Below are 17,831 nucleotides of genomic sequence, written 5' to 3' on the forward strand. Positions count from 1 at the left end.
TTCAAGAACTTTGTCACTGCATCAATAAATCGATCTCACACATGCATTCTGGGATAAAAGAGCATTTGTTTAAACCAATCACAATCGTCTTGGGCGGTGCTAAAATTTGGATGCCGCAAAGGTGGCAACTTGTTTTGGTGGAAAACGCTCAAAACAATGTTAAATGAAGTTAACAGTTCACACAATGTATAAAGACATACGAAATTTGCTCTTACCATTGTAGCGCCATTTGTACTTTGTCCATAGCAATCCCTCCAATTGGTCCAAAAACATCCCTTTTACATAGTAAATCCCGTAAACATCTTAGTCAATCTTTATAGTCATTCACCAAAATAACCAAGCAGTCCTAGTAAGTTTGTTGTTGTTTCCAGAAGCATAGATATTGTGAGAACAGCAACACGCAGAATGGAGAAATGGAAGGACATTAGGGAAAGAAAACTGGAAATGTACTTCCATTGATCCAGACTGAGTGCAGGCCAATATTGACATTGAATCACTCGCATCCTCAGCTTTGCTCTTCTAAAAAGAACAACTTAACTGCCCTTGGTTTGTTCAATCCCTATTTCTTTGTAGCAGCAGAAGTCAGACCATCTCAATCATTTTAATGCTTAATGTTTTGAGACCTCTTCAATAACCTGGTGTGTTAATGTGAAATGTGAAATGTTATACCTTTACTGCTGCCGTGTCTGATGAAAGCGTCATTTTTAAATTGCGAGGAAAATGCACGGCGAAGAGAAGGTGATGGATGATCTTTAACTGCTTTGTCTCCTGACTTTCCCTTTCAAAGAAGCAAAAGCCATTTCCCCACTTTCACTCAAGAGTGGGATGAAATGCATTTAATGTTGAGAGCTGTCAGGCTGTGGAGGAATATTTACATCCTGGATATACACCTGTCTCCGCTTCAGAATTTATTCACTTAGGGAATGCAAATACCTCAAACTGAGCAATTTTCTCCTGATCTGCTGTATAGAGGATAAAGAATCATGTAGAGAGGGAAAACATTAGTGGTTATTAGCCAGGAGCTGTGGCAGCTCCTAAATCTGTTGATGACTATCTGGCTGAGAACCATCTATGCTGTATCCTACCTCCTTTCCACCTGCTGCTGTTTCTGCTCAATTGTTTTATGTTTAATGGTGTATTTGGTGTGCTATATGTTTAATGTTTGATAACATCCAATGTCAGGGTTGTTTTTTAATATTTTGGAGAAGCCAAAGACAAATTTCCACCAAGGTGGACAATAATGTCTAATCAAAAAAATCTATCCTCCTCAAGGCTGTGGAGGGTGTTCTGGCAATGCAAGGCTAGTTGAGAATTGACTTTTGAATGTGCTATGACAGCTGTTTGTTTGATCCTCACACTCACTTTTGGAGATCTTGACTTAAAATAAACAGTTAGTGGACTGAAGATGTCTGACTAGCAGGAAAATCGTGACGACCTGCAACTTGTCAGATGTTTCAACAAATCATGTTTGTCAGTAGCCAGGGGAGAAATAGTACAACATATCGTATGTATGGTTGCGTAATGCTGGGTGAAATGACCTGGACTAGAGAAGGGTGCAGTGGTGTACTATAGAGCATGGGAGGACAAGCTGCAGGACTCCATTCGGTCCTATAGAGACTCACTTTGTAGTATTGTCAAACAATTGATAATGCAATCATGTGCGGCAGCACATATTCTGCTTTATATTGGTAGTTTTACACACTGAACCCACAGAGACACTCAAGTTAAAATTAGATCTCTTTGAAGCTTAGAGAGCTCATTAGTTAGGATGTGGGAAAAACTAATTTCCACCTCATCAAAAAGATCCAAGCCTTCAAGCACACTATCTGTAGTCATGGAAATCATGGAAAATGTTTAGAGCTTAAAGTTGCTAATACACAAACAACAAGAGTCTTGCCTCTGTGTCTCTGAAAGGCCAATTTAAAAAGTATTAAATAAAATTAAGACAGGTGCAACTGTTTGTGTCAAAATGTAAATCAGACCAAATATTAAAAACAACCTTTTTAAGCAATATGCAAATGCCCCTTATTGATGCCCAAAATGTCATGTCCATTTCATAGTCCTTATCAACACCGTTATCATGTGTAATGAGGCTGAAGCCATTCTCATGGAAATTCTGCTCTACTCTCATTATCTGCTGGAAATTAGTCAATGAGCCTTGTGGAGACTTGAGAGGGTGACCAACTGAGACCTGTCTTCACTGTAGCAGGAGGAAGGATGCATGTCATTAAAAAGCTGATATTATTATTATTACTATTATTTAAAGCTTTGTGAAAATACGTAGTAGTGCACTTCACACAACTTGCTTGTACCTCAAGACATTTTATTATATTTTCTTTTGTGGTTCTGTCCTTTTATCATAAATTCAAAAATGTACTTTTCTTCTCCATCCTTACAAGTTATATTCATCAGAAACCTTGGAAAGTCTTTGTCTCTGCACACTTTCACAGCCCACTGAGGACAAGAGGATCTCTAAAAGTCATGTGCTTTCTAATGGTACAAAATATCCCCAAGTGTGTGTAGTTGATGCAAGAATTTATCAGAGAATGTATCTTGGCTAAACCATTAGTGATACAAGCCTGTTTAAAACTCCATCTCTATGATCAGGTTTTGCTTCTCGCCCTCACTGATTCAACAAAGATGTTGTCTGTTTGGAGTTTGATTCACAGTGGGCACCTGGAAAAAAAACTGTGCCTCACTGTCTATTGTTGTTGTAGGAACCAGCAGAGAAACCACCGTCAGGGTGAGAAGAGGCACCTGCAGTGTCCATCCTCACCTCATCCTTCTCCCACCAAACGTTTTGCCTCCAACAGTGGTGTTTGAATGAAAACAGGAAGCTCAAATCGCAATCCGCTCTCTTTTGCCGACTTTTAAATCTTGCTTCAGAGTGCCTCATGTAACAGTTTATGAGCCTGAAGTCCATTCAGTCATAAGCCAACAGGCTCTCTAATTGAGGGACAGATGGCTCATGAACAAGGACTGTTCTTCACTAAGTGATCTAAAAAAGTGGTTAAATTATTGAAGTGGGCTAATATTATATTGGTGCCGAGCACTAAAGATGGAGACAGTATGTGGGCAGCGGACAAACCTGTGCATTACCTGTCAATGACGCGTTAGTGCATGGGCATTAAGCCAAGCTGTTGCCTGCTCAGTCTTAATAGAGAGAATTCAATGTTGAATGGCGCCATGGCCTTTAGACAGGCACAAATGTCAGTGGCCATCAGAAGCTCGAACACTATCATGCAATGACAATCATAGACACAGAGGAATGAATGGCATTTACTCTCAATGAGCACTCTGAAAATAGATTTAATTTGTAATGCATGGGCTAAAGACTCCATTGTCTCCTTCATCTTTATCTTTTTCTACTCTCCCGCTTTCTAACCCTCACCATCAGCCGCCCTTCTGAATGCTTAAGGTCACTGACTCCACTTCAGTTCATTAGCTCTTTTTATGTTAAAGTGGTCACTTTGCTTTAGATCTGTCCTCCTCTTTTCACTTTGCTTTAGATCTGTCCTCCTCTTTTTTACACCTATGAATTAACACATACACATAGGAGCTGCTGTAACACCCTTTTGGGTCATCAATAATCAATAAAATAGCCTTCATCAATGCTACAGTGCCTCTCCGCCATCTCTTACTTTTTATTGAATCCTCTGAAACTCTTTTTCTCAAAATTGATAGACAGTGGGGCCACCTCATAATCAATATGGGGATGTTAGAAATGTACTGTACGTAACCATTTCTCCTTGAGACACCAACAATAAACTAACACTGTCTGTCAATTCAGTGCTTTTAAGCATCTATTTAGACACTACAGAATTGGGGATCACTTTCTAAGAAGGCACAGAAAACCTTTTCTGCAATTACCCTAAAACTTTCACAAAGATTTTACCAGGTGACTGTATAAAATTGGGAATGTATTATTTTAAATGTAATCTTATTTTGAATTAAGAATTGAACACCAGGTCCATGTAAATAATACAACTGCCATTCAATATTGATATTTTAAATGCAATCTGCATGATACTCTGCAGCTTCTCCTTCACCACTAAAGGGATTAAATAGCTTTTCACCTAACTAAAACAAAGGGTTAAGAGTTTGTCTGGAGAGGAGCCCAGTGGTCGCAACTGTGAGACAAACCAGCATCTATCCCCTCACACATTATCTTCTCCTACTGACAGATTAACATCCTCCTGGGCCACAGACAACTTTTTTTCTCTTTCATCATTGGTTAAGAAGGCTCTCATGTGGTTTCCTGCTAGAGTTCAGTTTCCCTCGTATTGATCATGCGGTGTGCTGTAATGTAAACATTTCAGTACAGTATGTGTCGCTGTCCTGTAGGTGTCAGAGGGAAGCAGACCTTCCAGAAGATGGCAAATAGCAGAGTTACAGGAGTGATCTCCTCTGCTCTTTCAGGGAGAATTCATGTGGAGATTAGGCGGCTGTTTCCTTGACAACCACATTTTACCAACTTATCAACGATTCTTTTTTGTCGCACTGATGTCCTCTCAACTCACCATCTTCTGTTCTCTCTTTTCCAGCGAGTGCAAATGCACTTTTGTCTCAATCTTCTTTAAACGTCTTCTCTCAAAATCTTTCATTTCTGTATTCATCTCTTCAAACCAACGTTTTTCTTCTCTCAGGTTTTTGTCATTCTGTCACTCACTCAGTCCATCTTTCTGATTGTGGCCCAAATTGGCCCAGTCATTCATTTTCCTCTGCTGCCTCCATATTTCACTCTCTTCTCAGCTCTTGGATTTGAAGTCGTCACATTGATCTGTTAGTTGTAGACACTCAAAAACCCACATGCACAGTATTAGCAGATACTTGTAGACCTTGACCTTTTAAACATTGGCTGCAGGTTTTTGTTTTTTATAATTTTTAAACAATGAAAGTCAAAATGTTTTTACTTTTTTAGCAGGTTTCACAGGAACACTGATGATCCTCTGCCACTCCAGCGGTCATGTGTAAAATTAGATGTGATCTGTGCCTCTTTGCAATGTTACGTAAGCCTTCCTCCCAACACCCTCCCCCCTTGTTTTCTCATGCAACTGTCTGTTTAGGTAATAAACAGGTTTCGAGTCTCTCCTTTCTGTTACGTTTCACTCTCTTCCATGACATTTCACACCTTTCTGACACCCACCCCCACGTTACACCTTCACTGCGCTTTAGTATTTGGACACTGAAGAAGATTGTGCAGTGACAGTGAAAATAATAAGGACAGTTTCTGCGTCAGTAAGGTGTGTGTGTGTGTGTGTATGAGTGGGGCTAGCATGTTGGGGACTCCCATGCTGTAAAAACCTTTGATTTAGGAAAGAAAAACGCTCTGACGTGTATTATTTATATTTAAAAAAATATATATTTTCTCTGTCATTCTGTGTTCCTGTAACTGCACAATAGGCCTAAACGTCTTGCAGACTGATTCCCCGTAATCGCTGGGGGAAAAAATATGTACAGTCAATTTATGAATACTATAAGCAATACCTTTACGTTTAGGGTAATGATTCAGGACCTAAACAGTCGACCAATTAGACACCAGTGCTACTCTGTTGCAGGCCAATAGTACTGTTTCTGCTTCAGTCAGTTTGAGTTCCCCCCCTCCTCTTGTGCAAAACGTCAAAACCACAATTCTTCTGACACCCACTCTTTTTCATTGTTTCCTACTCAAACATCATTAAATCAATAATATAAACAGATTGAATATGAATGTTGGCTTGCTGCGTCACCACTTGGTTTGGATGTGCAATTCTTTTCACAAGGCAACAGTACGACAATACATGAATTGGCTTTGTTTGGGTCAAGGACAGCAGCTCTGCCATCGCACACAACCCACAGTGGATGACGGCGATGACTAACTCTGCTCTTTCAAAAGTCGAGCTGCCTCATACTTTGATGTGAAGGAGAACCTTTAAAAACTAATTTTAAAAAGTAGACTTTCCATACTGAGAGCTGTGAACCTTCTCTGCTTTTTCTGTGCTTAGTTTTATTGCCTTCATTCAGTCACATATGAGACAACAGAAACAATGAATCAGCCTCACATCTAAAGGCACTCTGGTATTGTCTGCAGAAGTAACTGTGTTTAATCAATGACAGACACAGTTTCAATTAGTGCGTCCTGTCTCTCTCTTGTTATGTCTAAAATGTGCTGGCTGCCTCCGCCAGACGGAAATCAAATCAAGTTATAGACCCAGACAAATCACTGTTGCAAAACTAATTGTCAGAAAAAAGGGGAAGCAAAACAAAAACAGATGCTATAACATCTTGGGAGAGACACCGTGAGATTTTCATTTTGCAGCTCTGGCCACTGAGTGTGAATATCATCTGTCAATCACAGCTACCATGCATGAGGATGTCTAATGTTTTTGCATGATTATCATTGTGATCAGGGAGAAGTCTTCACAGTTTACATTAGGAATAATTCATAACCTTGCTAATGATGTTAAGTAAGAAAACAATTTTTCGGCAAGCATCAGTAACTTTGCAATCAGAGACACTCATGCTATGAGTATTGTTTGAAGTGAAAATGTGACTAATTTCCTTTTATAAGGTATTGTTTTTGATTTATTTCATAAGGTGTTGTAGTCTGTGTGCAGTTATAAAGAAAATATCCCAAAGTGCAGTAACAGCAGGATGCTACAGCACTACACAAATAACACTGTTCCAATTGCCCAGTTGTGCAGATAACTCAATAGTTTACAGACTCATAAAAGCCAAAGTACCTAATTTTCCCAATTTACAATTTTACACTCTCTATCCAACCCTTCAACTGTGCAATTGGAATCACAAACACATGCAGAGATAAAAGGTAGAATATAACAAAAAAAAGAATTTTATCCTCAAATGAGAGACTGTCTGAAAATGATTGTGGTTGAATCATGTATTTTATTTGACAAAAAAAACAATCCTATCCTCAAGTAAAATGTTCACTGACAACATATTTAATTTGTTTTCCACCAAACAAACAATCCTGCAATTCTGATTGTAGTGATGACAGCATGTAAACATGTTTATGGTCATATTTAGGAATTGCATAAAAATAGTTCTTCTAGCACCCTTTGCACAATGATGCGTAATTAAAATAACGATAACTGTCATAATTTTAATTTACTCCTGTATACTTTGCACTCTTCATTGCAATATCACTACTGTACTACTTCATTGCCCTAACCCTAACCATATTTTTTCATGACAAAACCGAATGACACTAAAAGAAGCATTGTCATAAATGTTTATGACACTCTTATGTAGATGCCTTCAAGTAAAGTGTGACCAAAAAATCTAATTGTGGGATGAGAAAATTTGAAACATCCTCCCCTTGTCTCCAAGCAAATATAAACCACCATTACAAAATACATAAACCTCCACATTTTCTGACCTCTCTCCCTGAAAATAATTTTCATTCAGTCCCTTAATCCTAAAATGTATACATATCTATGCATACATAAACTGTATTTATTATTGTTACCAACGTTGGACACGTGCTACATGCCACATGTTTCTCAAGCTTGAAGATTCTTTAAAAACGTGTGTGCGTTTTTTACTACTACCAGATAGCAAATACTTTGGGAGTGCCACAGATTTACAGACCACAGCATGGCTCATTCTGTACTGCATGATACCAAGGCATCTGTGACTTATTGATCACATATTGATCACACATAAACATATTTTACAAAGGAAAATATTGTTTTTTGATTGACTAATTTGTTCATCTCATTGCGCCTCTGTCACCTCTGACACTCAATTAAGTTTCACAAAAGTTTGACTTTAACACATTGTCTAAAATGAATCAGGTTGCTGGCTGCACAATGTCTCCATGCTGTGTAGGACAGAGAGCCTGCTGTTTTCTTCTGATCCAGTTTTTTTCTTGCTGTGACTGGCTTGGTCTGACCTACTGGTTCATTTTGCTGTTCATTCAGCCACAGGCATGCCTTCAGAAATTAGCTGTTCTGCAGGTATGACAGACATGCATATATGAAGAATGTGACCTTTAAATAATACGGGTGTCCACTGAGTAGTACTGGTGAAAGGTGGTGTCAGGTTGTCTTATTACATTTTATGGTTTCATTGTTTGCCGCAGTGACAGGTGACTTGTTTTGTGACCTTTTGTGTTTTAGTCCATGTAAATCCTAGAAGAGCATAATAACAGTGAGTGATCACCCTCACACAGTTATTGACCAAAACATATCATTGCTGCGGTGAAATGATAACATGTTAAATGTGTGATGGCAAAATGACATGACCACATCAAAATCGCTCTACTTTTATTTTCTTTATAGAAACTAATAATAGTCCTTGCCGATCTAGGAATCAGAACACGAGTTTACACTTAAAGGTTGAACAGGCCAGCTGAATGACTCGGTGTGTGATTGTAAGATAGCGATGCAATGCGACAGCCAGCAGAAGCTCAGTCCTTCACTGTGCTTCAGCTCTGAAAGCTGCAAAACAAACGTGTGAATTTAAAACTTAGTAAAGCCTCAGCTCATGTGTTTCTTTCCTATTTCATATTGCATCCACAGAAAAATACCAGCTGTGACCTGATGTGGAAAAATAAAATAATAAAAATAAATAATAAGGTATGAATTGCTTTTCCCCTGACCTTTTCAGAAGTATACAAGCTAATCAGAACCACTGTTGTACACAAGATATTGTAACCCAATAGCAGAAAAAAACCCACATCCGCTCACAACAACAACACGTGAAATGCTGAATGACCGCGAGTGCAACAAGTATCACAGATCAATCGATACAAGATGATGGGTATGTGATTCAAGCAGCTGATGGGAGACTTTTTCTCTGGTCTTTTTTTTTTCTTTAATCAGACATGCATCATCATCACTCCATCTTAATGCAAAAACCCAACATGAAGCCCACTTTAAATTTTCTGCACTCTGTTTTCCCTGCTATGAATGTGATGGGTTCAGAGAGGCAGCATAATGCTTCCCGAGGTTTCCATTGGGCTGAGTGATGCAAGTAATCATACTGCCTGTACATAAGACTCGTGAGTGATTGTGTCCCAGGGGAGAACAAGAACACCACAAAAACAGCATTTTGTTTGTGTCATCTACAACCCATTTCTCTTTCTTTTATAAAACATTTCAACCACATCTCAAAATTGTGTTCAGAAAAATGTATGGCCTCATCATATGCACTCAGTCTGCTGCTGTTTACAAAGAGCACCTACCCTGCACTCGTACATTTGATTATTTTTAGCCCTCTTCGATGGCCCTCTAATCTAACCCTGCATGTCATCATAGCTCCTGCAGCAGTAGCAGGTGGCATATACACTCTTCCCCCACACAGCTGTAACGGAACTTAGTGATTTACTTCCTGAAGTGCTGTGTAAGTCATTTCATGCCGCCGAGGTGTTGTTGTTGTTGTTTGTTGAAATTAAGTCTGGGATCAGGGCTTCAGTGTCAGAGTTGTGTAATGGTTGAGACCAGAATGTACTGCTGAGCCCTCTGGAGGTGCAGTGGATGGAATTCAATAAAACATATGTAAAGGGAGGTGTCTGTGTGAAAACCCATGCAACCTCTCCACCCCCACTCTCTCCCTCCACTCATCTCACACTCAACTGTTTTTTTTGTAAACATCTCTTAGACTTTGTGTCACCGAAAAGCCTGTAGCTCTACATTTTACAGTCAATAATAAAAACATAGTGACGTCACCCATTGATTTATGGACTACCATTTTGAAGCCAGGAGTTTGGATTTTGAGTTTGATTTTGTGGATCTTGGTATTTTGGAGCCAGAAGTGACACTATTTGGACGAGAGGGCATCATCTAGCTGAGTTTTGGGGAACTCCAGCAACTAGCGCTGTTCATCTGCATACAGCAGTACACAGAGCTGGTTTCTACCAGCTAATGCTAGCACTAGCTTTGGTTGGCAAGGTCCTGTTAAACGCTAAAAAAGACAATTTTTGGTTTCCTGGTTGAAAGGTCATCGTGTAGCCACACCTCTAAGGCATGTCTTGCATTATTGTCTATTTCAAAATAAATTGGACCGTAATTAAATACATCATGGTATAGCATGAAAAACAAAAGTAATTAAGAAGTAACAGCACAGCATATGGAACAACATTTATTAAAAAGTCATAGTATACAGTAGTATGTCAAAAAATGACATAATTCAGTATGTCAAAATTGTCATAGTATAGTTTGTTGAAAATAAATAAATGACAAAGTCACAGTATAGTATGTCGAAAAAAGTAAAAGTTTAGTATGTCAAAAAAGTGATCAGAAAGGTGTGATGGAAAAAGTCATAAAAAAGTAATATTATAGTATGGTGAATAAAGTATTAAGAAGTCATGGTATAGTATTTTGACAAATCATAAAACCATCATGGAAAAGTATGATGAAAAACGTCATAGTGTGAAATGTCCAATAAAAGTCATGATATAGCGAGAAAACAAAGTTAGTTATGAAAAGTATTAGTAGAGCATGCAGAAAAAGTAACTAAAAAAAGTCATGGTTTAGTAAGATGAAAAAGTGAAAACAAAGTAATGGTATGGTATGTCAAAAAATCATGAAAAAGTCTTAGGATAGCATTTTGAAAAAAGTGATAAAAAGTCATAGTACAGCTTGTCAAAATAAGTGATGTAAAAGTTAAAGTTAAAAGTACTAGTTTGGAATGTCAAAAAATTCATAGTTTAGTACGTTTAATAAGTGATATAAAATGATAGCACAACCAAAAACAGTCATAGTATAAAACTCATGGTTTCATATGTTGAAAAAGTCACGTTTTAGTATGTCAAAAAAGTGATAATAAAGTCATGGTATAGCATTTAGGGTAAAAGTCAGAATGCATTATGGTGAACAAAGTGATGAAAAAGTCATATTATAGTATGACAAAAAGTCATAGTATACTATACCAAAAAAAGAATAAAAAAAGTCACAGTATGGTATGTCAAATAAAGTTATATAAAATCATGGTTAGCATGTCGAAAAAAGTAAGAAAAAGTCATAGTATAGTATGACAAATGGATCATAGTATAGTTTGCTGAAAAATTAGTAAATAAAAATGTCACAGTATAATATCTCCAAAAAAGTCCTATTTGTATGTCAAAAAAGTGATAATAAAGTCATGGTATAGCATTTAGGGAAAAAGTCAGAATGCAATATGGTGAACAAAGTGATGAAAAAGTCATAGTATAGTATGACAAAAAGTCATAGTATACTATACCAAAAAAAGAATAAAAAAAGTCACAGTATGGTATGTCAAATAGAGTTATATAAAATCATGGTTAGCATGTCGAAAAAAGTAAGAAAAAGTCATAGTATAGTATGACAAATGGATCATAGTATAGTTTGCTGAAAAATTAGTAAATAAAAATGTCACAGTATAATATGTCGAAAAATGTCCTATTTGTATGTCAAAAAAGTTATATAAAAGTCATGGTATAGCAAGTTGGGGAAAAAGTTATGAAAAAGTATAGTATGTCCAATGAAGTGGTGAAGTATGCCCACAAATCAAGGCTTTTTGGAGTGAAGTGATGGATACGATCTTACATGTCACAGGTATAAGGCTATTATTAGACGCAAAACTGTGCGTCTTTCCCATGAATCATAATCTCAATAAGGCAAACAAATCTATGATTACTTTCTGCATCTCATTAGCTAAATATACCATAGCTAAATCTTGGAAATCATACTAACAAACCAAGTGTTAGTGTCTGGCTTACAGGACTGTCAGAATGTCTTGCACTGGAAAAACTCACTTTTACGTTAAAGGTTAAATATCTCGTATTTGACAATATGTGGAGATCTTTCGCGGTCTTCTTAGAGGGGAGGAAAGCTATGGAGGCTTGCTCTCCATGTATGTCCACCTTCAACAAATGAGCATTGCTATGTATTAAGTTTATGTCTGCTTGTCTTTGCTTAGTTTTATTTGAAGTGCTTCTCTTTTCAGGCCAACTCCAGGATAGGTTAACTTCTGGACAACAGGTGATTTTTAAGGATCTTAAATGTTGATGTACTGTGTTAACTATCACATGTTACAGCCCTGTCATGTTTCTTTATTTGATTGAAGATGAGAATTACTGTGTCAGTTCTGATTTGCACCTGTATTATTTGTTGTAGTGTGATTATCTTCTCTAAAAATTAATACACATTCAAAAAAGTCAAAGTATAATTTGTTGAAAAAGGGATAAAAGTCATAGGTAGGGCAGGCAGATGGCTCAGTGGTTAAAGCGGGTGCCCATGTACAGAGGCTTGCTCCTCGACGCGGCGGGCCAGGGTTCGAATCCGGCCTGCGGCCCCTTTGCTGCATGTCACTCTCTCTCTCCCCCTTTCACGCATCCTTGTGTCTGTCTAATAAAGGGAAAAAATAACTTTAAAAACAAAAAAGTCACAGCTAAGCATGTCGAAAAAAGTGATAAAAAGTCACGGTATAGCATATTAGAAAAAAGTCATGAAAAAGTATTGTGTGTCAAAAAATATTATCAAAAAAGTCAAAGCATAGTATGCAAAAAATAGTCATAGTACAGAATGACAAAAAAGTGATAAAAAATTCATAGTGTACTTTGTCATAAAAAGGGATAAAAAAGTTATAGCCAAGCATGTCGAAAAAAGTTATAATTTAGTATGTCAAAAAAGTGATAAAACGTCCTAGTATAGTATGTCTAAAAAAATCCTAAAAGTCCTTGTATAGCAAAAAGTCACGACACAACATAATATATGATGTCAAAAAAATAGATAAAAAGTCAAAGTATAGTATGTCAAAAAAAGTGATTAAAAGTCTTAGTTTAGCATGTCAGAAAAATTATAAAAAGTTATAGTATAGTATGTCATAAAAGTGATGAAAACGTCATGGCATTGTTATATCAGAAATAGTCATAGTATGTCAAAAAGTGATAATAAAAACCTCATAGTTTCTTATGTTGAAAAAGTCATAAAAACCTTGTAGTACAGTATGACAAAAAATCATAGTAATCATATATAAAATCATATAAAAAAGTGATGAAAAGTCATGTTATAGCACGTTGGAAAAAAGTCATGAAAGTGATAAAAAGGTCGTAGTTTATTATGTCCAAAAAGTATTAAAAAGTCAAAGCATAGTATGTAAAAAAAATACTCAAGACAATAAAGTGATAAAAAGGTCATAGTTCAATAAAAAAAACTGTTTGAAAAAGGGATAGTTTCTTATGTCAAAAAAGTCATAGTTTAGTAAGTTGAGAAAAAGGGATTATAAAGTCATGGTATAGTATGACAACAAATGTCAAAGTATAATATGTCAAAAAAGTGACAATACAGCAAAGTTTAGTTCGTCAAAAAAAATAAAAATAAATAAAGTCCTAGTTTAGTACAAAAGTGATATAAATGTCATGGTATAGCATGTTGAATAAAGAGATAAAAAAGTCATTGTATAGTATATAAAAAAAGTAATAAAAAAGTCAAAGCATAATATGTCAATAATAGTCATAGTATAGTATGACGAAAAAGTGAAAAGAAAGTCATGGTATGGCATGGTGAAAAAAAGTTTAAAAAAAGTCAAAGTATGGTATGATGAAAAAGTGATGAGAAAGTCATCGAAAAAAGAATAAAGAAGTCTGGTGCCAGACATGCATGTAACTTTCCACAGGTCAGATCAAGCCTCTTTGCACAGGCATGCTATACCAACTAAGCTAACCAGGACCCATAAAGCAAATGCTGCTAATACGGCTCTACAGTATCCCTTAATAGTAAGGTATCTCGAAAAAAGTGATAAAAAACAGTCATAGTTTAGCATGTCAAAAAGAAGTGACAATTAGGCATAGCATAGTATGTCAAAAATGGTCATAGTAAAGCATGTCGGAAAAAAGTCATTAAAGGTCATGTTCTAGTACATTGAATAAAGTAATAAAAAGTCTTAATATAGTATGTTGAAAAAATCATAAAAACATCATGGTAAAGTATGATAAAAAAAAGTCATAGTACACATGTCCATGAAAGTGATAAAAATTCACAGGATAGCAAAAAGTCACAACATGGCTTAGTATAGTATGGTATGTTATGTTATAGTATAAAAAAGTGAAAAAGTTGTAGTAGCATGTCAAAAAATGATAAAACGTCATAGTACAGTATGTTTAAAAAAGTGATTACAAAGTCATTGTACAGCATGTCAAAAAAGTGATTAAAAAGTCAAAGTATAGTTTGTCGAAAAAAATCATAAAAACATCATGGTAAAGTATGAGGAAAAAAGTCATAGTACACATGTCCAAAAAAGTCATAGTCTAGCATGTCACAAAAGTGATAAACAGTCAAAAGGGATTAAAAGTCGTAGCATAGTATTTGGAAAAAAATGTAGTTTAGTATGTCAAAAATGGTTGTAAAAAGTCATAGTATAGTATGTCTAAAAAGTCATAGTATAGCAAAAGTCACGATACGGCACGGTGTAGTATGTTGAAAAAAGTGATAAAAAAGTTACAGTATACCATGTCGAAAAAATTTGATAAAAAGACATAGCAAAGTATGACAAAAATAGGCATAGTATAGTATGATGAAAAAGCATGTTGGAAAAAAAGTCATAAAAAGTCATAGTATAGTATGATGAAAAAGCATGTTGGAAAAAAGTCATAAAATGTCATAGTATGTTGAAAAAAAGTCTTGAAAAACACGCAAACCCAAAAAGGCCCAAGCCGAGACTTGGAATTGATCCCGCAGTGAAAGACTACTTGTTGGTGGCAGTGGTAGCAGTGCTAACCACTGAGCCACCATACCAACTTTTAAAGAATCCGGATAAAAGCCATTAAATAGTTATAGTAAGGTATGTCAAAAAAGTGACAAAAATGTCCTAGTAAAGTATGTCGAATAAAGTGATAAAAAAAGTTATAGCATAGCATTTTGAAAAAGTCATAGTTTAGTATGACAACAAAAGTGATTAAAAGTCATGATGTCTAAAAAGTCATAGTATATTATGTCCAACAAGTGATCAAAAGTCATAGTAAACTATGTCTAAAAAAGTCATAAAAAGTCATAGTTTAGCAAAAAGTCACAATGCAGCATACAGTACGTTGACATAGTGATAAAAAAGTAATAGAATACCATGTCAAAAAAAGTGATACAAAACCATGGCAAAGTGTGTCAAAAATAGTTATAGGATAGTACAATGAAAGAGCACAGTATAGTATGTTGAATAAAATGGTAAAAAACTTATAGTATAGTTATAGTATAGTTAAAAAAAGTCTGGAAAAACAAGCAAACTTCACACAAAAAGTCCCAATCCAAGACTGGGAATTGATCCAGCAGTCAGAGTCTGGTCATGAGTAGTAGTTGCAACAGTGCTAACCACTGTGCCATCATACCAATTGCTTAAGAATCTAGGTAAAAGCCAGTAAATTGTCATAGTAAGTTTTGTCAAAAAGTGATAAAAATTCTTAATATAGTATGTAAAAAAAGTGATTAAAGTCATGGTACAGTATAAAAAAAAGTCATAGTATAACATGTTGAAAAAAATCACAAAACAGCATAGTACAGCATGTTAAAAAAAAGAGATTGAAAAATTCCCAGTGTAGTATTGTGGAAAAATTCCTAAGCTGTGATCGAAACTGATCCCTCAGTCACTCTTTCACTCACTTTTCCCTATTTACTGTTTATTAAATAGTGAACTAAATAGGTAATTACCAAACAAGATTTAAGAATCCCACTTAAACTAGCGTAGCTCCAGTACATGCGCCAGTTACGTGTATGATGTTGGCGCGCTCAGCATCATGTAAACAAAACAAAACTACTTGTGTTTTTTTAGAGATCATTTTTTGCCATAAATAACCAGAAAGTTCAAAGACAAGCATTAAACTTTCCACATGTCAGATGAAGAACAAGCCTCTTGGTAAGGGCATGCTCTACCAACTAAGCGACCCAGGAACCATAAAGAAATGCTGCTAATTCGTCTACATTGTCCCTTACATAGTAAGGTATGGTGAAAAAAGTGATAAAAAAAGTCACAGTATAGTTGTCTAAAAAAGTAATAAAAAGTCACAGTATAACAAAAACTCACAATACGGCATGGTACAGTATGTTGAAGTGATAAAAAAACTCATAGTGTAGCATGTCATAAAAGTGATAAACAGTCATGGTATAGTAAATGGAAAAAATTGATAAACAAAGTCATGGTACAGTATGTCAAAAAAGGGATAAAAATGTGAAAGTAAAGCATGTCGATAAAAGGGATAAAATAGTCATAGTTTAGTATGTTGGAAAAAGTGATACAAAGTCATAGTATGTCAAAAAAAGTCATAAAAAAACATTGTGTAGTATGTCTAAAAAGTCATAAAAAAGTCAAAGCCTAGTCTGTCAAAAATAGTCATGGTGTAGTTTGATAAAAAAGTGATAAGAAAGTCATGGTATAGCATGTCAGAAAAAGTCACAAAAAAGTCATAGTATGGTGAATAAAGTGATAGAAAAACGTCATAGTGTAGCATGTCAAAAAAGTCATGAAAAGTCATAGGAGATAAAGTATGAAATACCATAAATCTACACAGAAGCTGCAAAGAAACATCCCTTCTCAGTTATGAAAGACAGATGAGCTTGCTGAACTTCCAAAATGAGCCGGATCCTTTTAATAACATCTCTTCATCTTAAGAAGACATGTGTGATCTATGTTTTAAAGTAGAGAGGGAGCTTGTCATAGATGTGTTCAGAATGCTAGCCCTGTTCTTCTGACTGTCCGTCTGATGGATGCTGGTTAAAGGCGGTTTGTAAAGGTCATTTAGCAGACTGCGTAAAGACTGCCACAGTTACTGTGTGATCACTACAGACAGACACATGAGGATTTTGATCCGTCTGTGTTCAAATAAACAAGTACTGAGAAACACTCTCTGATGCAAATGGATGAGGCAATTTCACCAGATGTGCAAGATCACATGCACATGCATGTTCCTAATGGTTTTTGAAGTTCTCAGTAATGGGCTACACACTACCTACAGATCAATGAGTTCTTTGATGGAAAAAGACACCCGCCTGGCATTTGAGTAATTAAGGATTTACATGACATGATGGCTGAACAGGTCAAGCAAAATGCCCTATGAGAAACAAACATTGACTAATGCCCCAAAAACATGCATGTGTTTTACAAGCCAACAGTGAAACTCTTTTATTCAGGGATGGGACATTTTCCAGTTACATTACAATATCACAGGCAGGAACATAATGTTTTATCCGGTTACACATGAGCAGCATTTGTTAAACATTGACCCAGAGCAAACAAAGAGTTCTCAAATGGATGTGCCTGCATGTTTGCATGCCTGTAATAATGTGTTTGCTTTTATGGATGTAGTTGATACCAAAAGGCAAAAAATAAAATGTGTAACGTGACAACTTGTAAGCTTCAGTTCAGCATCTTCACACTTGAATTGCTGCTACACGCTATCAAAACCATCTCAGATATTTAATTACTGACAGGGAATTGCGTCACTCATGTTGTTTAGTAAGGTAATTTCATGGAGGTGACTCTCTGGTGAAAACAGTTAATCTTTTAATGGAGCTCCACTAATACGAGCCACACGCCATGGAGAGTGGGAGAAGAAGTACCTTGACGTTGGCGGCAGGCAGCAATAAGAGGGATGGAAGAAATAAAGACTAATTGAGCTGCAACAATGAGAGATGTTCGGATTGGGTCAGGCGCACATTGTTTGATGAAGCTGCAGGGCGGCAGGTGGTCTGGTATTTTGGATGACAGCTAATAAAGAGAGTTAAAAATGGAGGTGATAAAGCAACATTGTATGCCAGAGCCAATTAAAGCACTTTGGTAAATAGTATTTCTTTGGGCAGGCTAAGAATTGGACCTGAAAACACACGTTGCTTCTTTCCACCAGTGCGCTTTCGCACACGAATGAGAGAGAGAGAGAGAGAGAG

This window comes from Etheostoma cragini, chromosome 6 (genome assembly GCF_013103735.1).
Source record: "Etheostoma cragini isolate CJK2018 chromosome 6, CSU_Ecrag_1.0, whole genome shotgun sequence".
Taxonomy (NCBI): Eukaryota; Metazoa; Chordata; class Actinopteri; order Perciformes; family Percidae; genus Etheostoma; species Etheostoma cragini.